We start from the raw sequence: 8,727 nt of genomic DNA, 5'->3' as shown, positions 1-8,727 counted from the left end.
GAATTGAATTTGAATTTATGAACAATTTACAATGATAAAATCAGTGTCAAAATTGTGTAGTAATGACTTATTAATAGACTTACTAAGCAGTTTAATCTGTAGGATGAGCTGTGATTGGAAGGTAAATTATTATTTGATTACATATTGGTATAACTTGTGTAAGTGATGTATCCTTGCGAGATTGAGCATCCAAATTATGAAGGCTTTCTCGTCAACAACCACTATTGGAAAATTAAATAGAAATTCATGGGTCTTTTCGGATCATTATCCTAAATTCTTTATACCTTCTTTACTTTGCCTTAATTCCCTATTTCCAATACTTTTTCCTCACAACCCATCAGTCCCTTTGAATTGTTTCCTTTCATGGTAATGTGATGGGTTAAAAATTCCTTCAGTGAGGGGTGACATCTCTTCCCCGCTCAGTGATAGAATTGCTCAGTTATCTGGCCCTATGACCTATTGCTATTGCCTCTCACCTCAGCCAAGACACATTTATCAGTTGTTGGGTGTGTATCACTCATGAGTCAGCCTCAGGTAATCTCCAGCCCCCACACTCAATCACAGTCTCCAGAGATGATTGTTCACCAAGTTCTCACACTGCCACAGCAATTATCCTGACAGTAGTTTTGACAAAACTGCCACAGTTATTATGCTTCAACTCAGTTGTAAAACTAATCTCAAATGTCAATCTTATTTGTACTTACTGTGTATTTTAAGCAGACTCTTCGCACTTTATCTTGACGGGTTTAGTTACAGGAAAGCTGTCAGCATTTTGCCTGCACAGTATTTTTTTTCAACTTATACTGTTTCTGATTTTAAAAAAACTTTGGGATATTCTGGACGTATGTCTTTAACTCTTTATGCCCCAGTTATTTGGACTAAAATTATTTAGATTAAAATTGCTGGTGAACAAGTTGTTGCCTCAGTCATGTTTGACAAGGATTAGTTGTCTATGATTCTCAGATGGGTAGATTCCAGATCTCAGCTCCTGGGGCAAAAAGATGATCACAAATGTGGTCAACTCCTGGCTTTTAGGAATTGTAAATGAAAAGGAGAGAAAAGTTAACATTGATAGAAATAATAAATACACTGAAAAATGATAAAACATCAATAGTTGTTAAAATGCATAACAACAGTGGTTACAGTTCAAAATAACTTTCTCACATGCCCATCAGTTCCTACTACCTACCTACACCAAGGGTAATTTACAGTTGTTAATTAATTTACCACCCTTTTCATACATGGGAGGGAAATGGAGCACTCTGGGCAAGTGGTCACAGGGAAAAATCTCAAATCTTGCTCACTGGAACTGTGAAACAATGGCACTATCTGCTGCGCCACTGTGCTGCCTGTGTTACATGACAAAGGATAATCATTTTAGAGTCATATAGTGTGGAAACAGGGCCTTCAGCCCAACCCTTCCATCCCTTTCTCCCATCTGTGTTCATCCATTAAAAGGGTGCAGAGGAGATTTACAAGGATGCTGCCTGGAATGCAGAGCATGCCTTATGAAAGCAGGTTGAGGGAACCTGGCCTTTTCTCCTTGGAGCAACGGAGGATGAGGGGGGACCTGATAGAGGTGTATAAGATGATGAGCAGGATTGATCGGGTAGATAGTCAGAGGCTTTTCCCCAGGGCTGAAATGGTGGCCACAAGAGGACATAGGTTTAAGGTGCTGGGGAGTAGGTATAGAGGAGATGTCAGGGGTAAGTTTTTTACTCAGAGAGTGGTGAGTGTGTGGAATGGGCTGCCAGCAATGGTGGTGGAGGCTGATACAATAGGGTCTTTTAAGAGACTTCTGGATAGGTACATGGAGCTGAGAATAATAGAGGGCTGTGGGTAAGCCTAGTAATTTCTAAGGTAGGGACATGTTCAGCACAGCTTTGTGGGCTGAAGGGCCTGAATTGTGCTGTAGCTGTAGGTTTTCTATGTTTCTATGGTCCATGTCAACCAAGATACCCATCCAAGCTGGCCCCATTTGGCCCATATCCTCCTAAACCTTTCCTATCCACATACCTGTCCAACAGTCTTTTAGAAGTTGTTTTCTATAATAATCTTGTCTAAAATATCTTTTTTAAATTAGCTTAATTGGAATTATCCTGTTAACAGTCTCTGCTAGTTTTTAAAAAATGCTTGGTTGGGTAATACCTCAAAAAGTAAATGCATTTTTCTAAAACCATATGACGTGTAATTTCACAGATGGCCAATTTAGAAATTTTTGTCAATATAGTTCTTTGAAGGGCTGATGTTATAATGTGTAGATTTAATGGCAGCAAGTTCAAGTGCATTCCTCTCGATTCCATCATAAAACTTACTATGGGTGGCACAGTGGCCCAGTAGTTAGTGATGCTGCTACACAACTTCAGGAACCCATTTTCAATCCTGACCTCCAGTGCTGTTTATGTGCATGTTCTCCCTGTGACTGTATGGGTTTCCTCTGGCCCCTCCAGTTGCCCCCCGCCCCCCACATCCCAAAAATGTACTGGTAGGTTAATTGGTTGCTGTTAATTGCCCCTAATGTCAGTTGGTGGTAGGAAAACTAGGGGAAATTGATGGGCATGTGAGAGAGATTAGATTACAGTGAAATAGGCAGGGGATGAGGCAAATGGGAACACTTCAATTGCTGGCATATACTCACTGGGCTGAATGGCCTTCTAAGAAAAGACGAAAACAAAATCATAGGAAATGTTTATGCATTTATCAAAAATAATTGTCATCAATACATTAGCAGAGCTTCAGATTATTGGGTTCTGATGCTGAGTGTGAGGTGGGAAATAGGTGAGACTGCGACCAAGTGTTTTAACTTCTTCCTTTACCCCGAATAATTTCAAAATGGGATTGGAGAGTGTGCAAAGTACGGAACGGAAGACTAGTCCAAATAATCTAATACCAGATAAAGTTAATGAGAATTAAGAAGTAGATGAATCAATTGAGGAAATCCATGATAAATTCAGCAAGCAGTTTTTAAGAAATGTGATTGAGCTTTTTGAAGAAGCATCTGCTTATGGATTTTCAGGAAGTAATTGATAAAAGTTTCAAGAAATTTGATACACAAATGCAGGCATTATGTTTGGACGTCTGGTTGGCGTGCAAGGAATAAAGGCTTAAGATAAACAGACTGGAGAAGGTTTGGAAATGAGGGACTCTGGGGATCAGTGCTGACTCCACTTTTGTTCCAGGTATATAACATTAAGTGTACATTTATAGACAGATAGGGCAAGTTTATAATTAAGCCTAGAGGGCAGAATCCTAAAAAAAAGTTGGCAAGCTCGATTAAGCAGGCTAATTAAAGATTTTGGGGAGCTGTGGACAAGGTAAAAAGAATTGAAAATGCTGAAAGATTCTATTTAGTATGGATAAGTATGAAAAAAAACAAATACTATGAACTCAAATAGATGAATGCCTTAGAGGTTCAGAAACACAATTCTTTGAAAGTTGGCGTGCAAGTTAATAAACAACATAATGTGTTTAATGAAAATATGGTTGATTGTGAATTTTCTGTCTGTGAACAAATTGGCCTCTGCATTTCCTGGGATGAAAGATCTTTGAGGAAACGCCAGCTCAGGAAAGACCCGCAATCTGTCTTGTTCTTTCTTTCATTTGCAACTGTACGCAGAAAATTGCCTGTTAGTTAATCTTACATGCTTAGTATTCGATTGTTGTTATAACTCATCTGGAAACATCTGCAGTAGGCTTTACCTGACCATTTATGACTCCCCAAACATGCAGCTCAACCCCATCCATCTGTGATGCTGCAAGCGAAACATTTATTGGCCGATTAAATTTGACGTGACGTCCTTTCCAGGGTCCACTGCCTGGCAACAAGCCCAGTGCGTCTTCCTGTTGCTAGGCAGCCTATCTATGCAACATCAGTGATGAGCGCACCGCCCTGCATCAGTCACCAAGAGGCGGCGGACGGGAATGAACGTGGCTGCAGCATAAATCCATCCAGGCTGCCTTTCAGTCAGTGCGTTTCTTGCGCTCACTCCAACAGCCCCAATGGACAATAAAAGCGATGGCCAAGTTTGCCCGGAGACCGGCGATGGGTAGGATAAATAAAATACAACATCCCTTCCTCCCTTCAGTACAAAAAAAAGGTTCTGCATGCATTTAAGATGAAAAGGAACGATTGCATGGTCGTCTGAAATTTAGGCTGGGACTCTATACGAATTATTCTGCTTTTTTGTTTCATTTCTCGCACAGAAAGCAACCATCTCTGTTCTTACATGTTGCAACAATTAATCGCACTAGAACTGTGGAGCCACACGAAAAACAAAGTTAGGCTCTTTATCAGCGATAAGTGATAGATTATAGTAATGCATCATCCACAACGCCACAATCTGATAGTTCCAGAGTGGATCTTCAACGTTTCCCGAATTCAGCACCCATAATAATTAACCTGCATTTTCTATTTACTTTATTGTGCTGTGAACTTATGTCCTACCATGTCCAAGATAAGTTTCAGAAGCATCATTCAATTTGTCAATCACTATAAGAAAACCATCTGTATATTTATCCCACTACATTTTGGGACACATTGACTTTCCTTTCATCATAAATGGTTGCCATATGATGGAAATCAGATAAACTGACACAGCATTGAGAATATAAACAGCTTGAAGCTTTGGCAAAGGGATTTGGCAAAGTGTGAGGTGATGCATTTTGGAAAGTCAAACCTGCATAGGACTTATACTATGAATGGTAGGGCACTAGGGAATGTAACAGAACAGAAGGACCTAGGTGTACAAGTGCATAGTTTGTTGAAAGCAGCGTCACAGGTAGACAGGGTGGTGAAAAAGGTGTTTAGCACACTGGCCTTCATCAGTCAGGGCACTGAGTATAGGAGTTGGGACATTATGTTGCAGTTGTATAAGTCATTCGTGAGCCTGCACTTGGAGTACTGTGTACAGTTTTGATCACCCTGTTATAGGAAAGATGTGGCTAAACTGGAAAGAGTGCAGAAAAGATTCACGAGGATGTTGCCAGGACTAGAGGGCCTGAGTTATAAGGAGAGGTTGGCCAGGCTAGGTCTTTATTCCTTGGAACATAGAAGAATGAGGGGCAACCTTATAGAAATGTTTAAAATTATGAGAGGCTTAGATAAGGCAGATTATAACAGTCTTTTCCCCAGGGTAGGAGAGTCCAAAACTAGGGGGCATAGATTTAGGATGAGAGGGGAAAAATTTAAAAGGGACCTGAGGGGCAACGTTTTCACGCAGAGGATGGAGAGTATAAGGAACGAGCTGCCACAGGAAGTGGTGGAGGCAGGTACAATAGTATCATTTAAGAAGCACTTGGATAGGTACATGGAGAGGCAGGGCTTAGAGGGATATGGGCCAGACGCTGGAAACTGGGACTAGCTGGGTGGGCACCGTGGTCAGCATGGACTTGTTGGGCCAAAGGGCCTGTATCCGTGACGTGTTGCTCTATGACTCTGTAACTATTAAAAATTAAGTCATTCAAAGGGACGTTGACAACCGTGGTTTTAGCACTCTGACTGGAGCATCACTGTGAATCAGTTTCAGTCCTGATCTTGGGCACCGTCTGCATGGAGTTTGCATGTTCTCCCTGTCACTGCATGGGTTTCCCCGAAAGTGCTCTGGTTTCCTCCCACATTCCAAAGATGTGTGGGTCGGTAGGTTAATTAGCCACTGTAAATCACCCTAGTGGAGAATATGGGGGAAGTTGATCAGAATGTGGGGAGAACAAAAGAAATGGCATTGATGTAGGATTAGTGTAAATAGGGGTCAATGGTCAGTGTGGACTCAGTAGCCTTAAGACTTGTATCCGTGCTGTATCTTTCTATGACTGTGATTTTAATTTCATAGAACCATAGAACACTATAGCACAGAAAACAGGTCATTCGGCCCTTCTAGTCTGTGCCAAAACTTTATTCCGCTGATCCCATTTACCTGCACCCAGTTGATAACCCTCCAGACCTCTCCTGTCCATGTATCTATCCAATTGATTCTTAAAACTTAAGAGTGAGTCTTCATTTACCACATCAGATGGCAGCCCGTTCCACACTCCCACCACTCTCTGAGTGAAGAAGTTCCCCCTAATGTTTCCCCTAAACCTTTCCCCCTTCACCCTAAAGCCATGTCCTCTCACACTTATCTCTCCTAACCTAGGTGGAAAGAGCCTACTCGCATTTATTCTGTCTATACCCCTCATAATTTTGTAAACCTCTATCAAATCTCCCCTCATTCTTCTACGCTCCAAGGAATAAGGTCCTAACCTGTTCAATCTTTCCCTGTAACTCAACTCCTGAAGACCCGGCAACATTCTAGTAAATCTTCCCAATTTTAATTTCATTTCTTGGTAAAAAAAGAAATGGGTTCAATGGATATAGTAAAATCTATTCTGTGACAAAGTGAATGAAGACTGGTGAGCGACTATTTCTTTTCACAGTATAAGGCTTCAGGTATTCCTCAGCAATCGTCCAATTCCTAGTATTTCTATATTGAGTGTCTCAGGATAAAGAATATCTTATAGCCACTGCTAACATTGTGGTTTATTTGGAAAGATTCCCTTTGCTTTTGTTGGGACTTTACTGCTTACTTTGGCTTCTTTTTAGTTTGATTGGCTTTAAGGTGTTTCTTTGGTATCTTAGTGGTGTTCTAATAGTGACATTGACATTAACCAAGCTATTTTGGTTGACCAGTAAGAGTGACATGGGGCAAACCATGTGTCACTGTTACTGATCCACTATAATGACTTGGTTGGTGCATAGACTGTTCCTCCTGTTTATTAGCAGTGAGGATGGAGGAGATGGGAGCAGAGTCTAAGAAGGAAGTTTGCAGCAGAATAAGCAAGGTTGGTGTTTTCTTTGTATTCTAAGGTAATCCTGGAATACTGAGGGCTAGTGGCAGTTCAGATTAGGTCTCCTTAGACTTTTATGTGGTCCAGATTTGGAGGTAAACCATTAACCATGTCCATTTAAATCTGCACCCTGTGTCAATGCAATCATTCATGATGTGTCACAGATTGTAAAGGTTCAAAGATAATGAACTTTATGAAGAATGTGGGGATGAGGAGTGGTGGTGGCAGACCCATGGCTGGTGAGATGGGTGGGTGAATGGCAAGGGTGTAGGTTGTGGTTGCTGCTTGAAAGGATGCGGCAATGAATGCATCGAAGGATGTCAAGTGAGGAAAGCTGTGGGCTTATCTATGAGGGAGGCAAACCTGGGACGCAGCAGGATAACAGAAATGGATGGAGGGAATGGAAAAATAGGAAGAGGGGAACTTAGGAAGAGGAAAGTAGTTAAATAAAAAGGGGGAAAAGTGTGAAGCAAAATGATGGGCTTAGGTCTAGAAATCACCTCATTATACACATTATACACATCTGATGAGTAAGGAATCACATCTGAATATGAAGCCCCTCGTGACAGAGAGGTATGCCAACCCACACTGTCTATACATGGAGAATTTTCTCTCATACAGAATGTCCAGTCAACTTGGATGCTTCTGTTCAGAAGAGAGCCTGGAGGGATAAAAGAAAATGGGCACTGAGTTTACGTGCTTTTCAATTAATCGCATTACTGACAAAGGAATTCTGATTTGGGTGTAGCGAAAGAGTGAAGGATGAAAATGGAGAATTGGCATCTGGGGCACCAGTAGATACCAGTGATATCACGAAACCGACTTCGTTCACTCGCAATGTATAAATCAATTGATTAAAATAACAATTGCTTAGTGTAAAAACAAACTGCAGGAGGAACTCAGTAGGTCAGGCAGCATCTGTGGAGGCAGAGGGATGGTCAACGTTTCAGATCGAGACCCTGCATCAGTCCTGAAATGTGAAACATCCCTCTTCCTCCACAGATGCTGCCTGACCTGCTGAGTTTTTCCAGCAGTTTGTTTTTTGCTCCAGATTACAGCATCTACAATCTTGTGTCTCCATTTGCCATGAATAAATTAGTTTTGAGAATATTGCCAGTGATTGTGGCAAATGCACATTCAACCTGTATCCTCAGTTACTGTTTTGCCAAAATGTTAAAGTAAATAGGGTGTTGGTATTGGTTTATTATTGTCACTTGTACTGAGGTACAGTGAAAAAACATTCAGGGTAACATTCGTTTTAAAATACTCAATGTGCCATGCAAGTGCATTAAATTTTTGTCATGATCACTTAATGTTTTTTTAAGGCAATGTCTGACTGATTATATTTGTTGACGAAGTCAGTTTTATCTACTAAAAGATGTGCCATCTTTTGACAGACAATCAAATCATAAAGGCAAGAAAAAAATATTCAGGAATACCGGTATGTTTCACAAGACATCTTCATGTACATTTTACAACTGTATATCTGAGTCTAAGTGTTTCTGCATATTTCTACTGTAAAATTCAAAATAAAAACAGAACATTCTGGAGAAACTCAGCAGGTCAGGCAGAATCTGTGAGAGAGAAACAGAGATAACTTTTAAAGTCAATGATCTATCCATGTATTATTTTGCTTTTATTTAAAATTTCTCTTTTATTAAACTCTTTTAAAAGTACATTTTTGAAAAGGTGAAATATCTAGCTTTAGATTTAAAATTTTCAAAGATGTTCAAGGCCATGAGAGGCTAACTCAGGGTGTAATGGGCAGTAAGTGTCAGGAGCCTGGGAGCTGCAAATTGTAGCAACTTATGATCTCTTGGATTGTCCAGCCCTTTTGGTTTTCTGATTGGCTGAAGAGGGTGGCAAAATATTCCATATCAACATTGTGTGACTATCTCTGCTGTT

The sequence above is a fragment of the Pristis pectinata genome, chromosome 24 (genome assembly GCF_009764475.1).
Source record: "Pristis pectinata isolate sPriPec2 chromosome 24, sPriPec2.1.pri, whole genome shotgun sequence".
In the NCBI taxonomy this organism is placed as follows: domain Eukaryota; kingdom Metazoa; phylum Chordata; class Chondrichthyes; order Rhinopristiformes; family Pristidae; genus Pristis; species Pristis pectinata.
The sequence above is the reverse complement of the archived record's forward strand: the minus strand, read 5'-3'. Positions refer to the sequence as shown.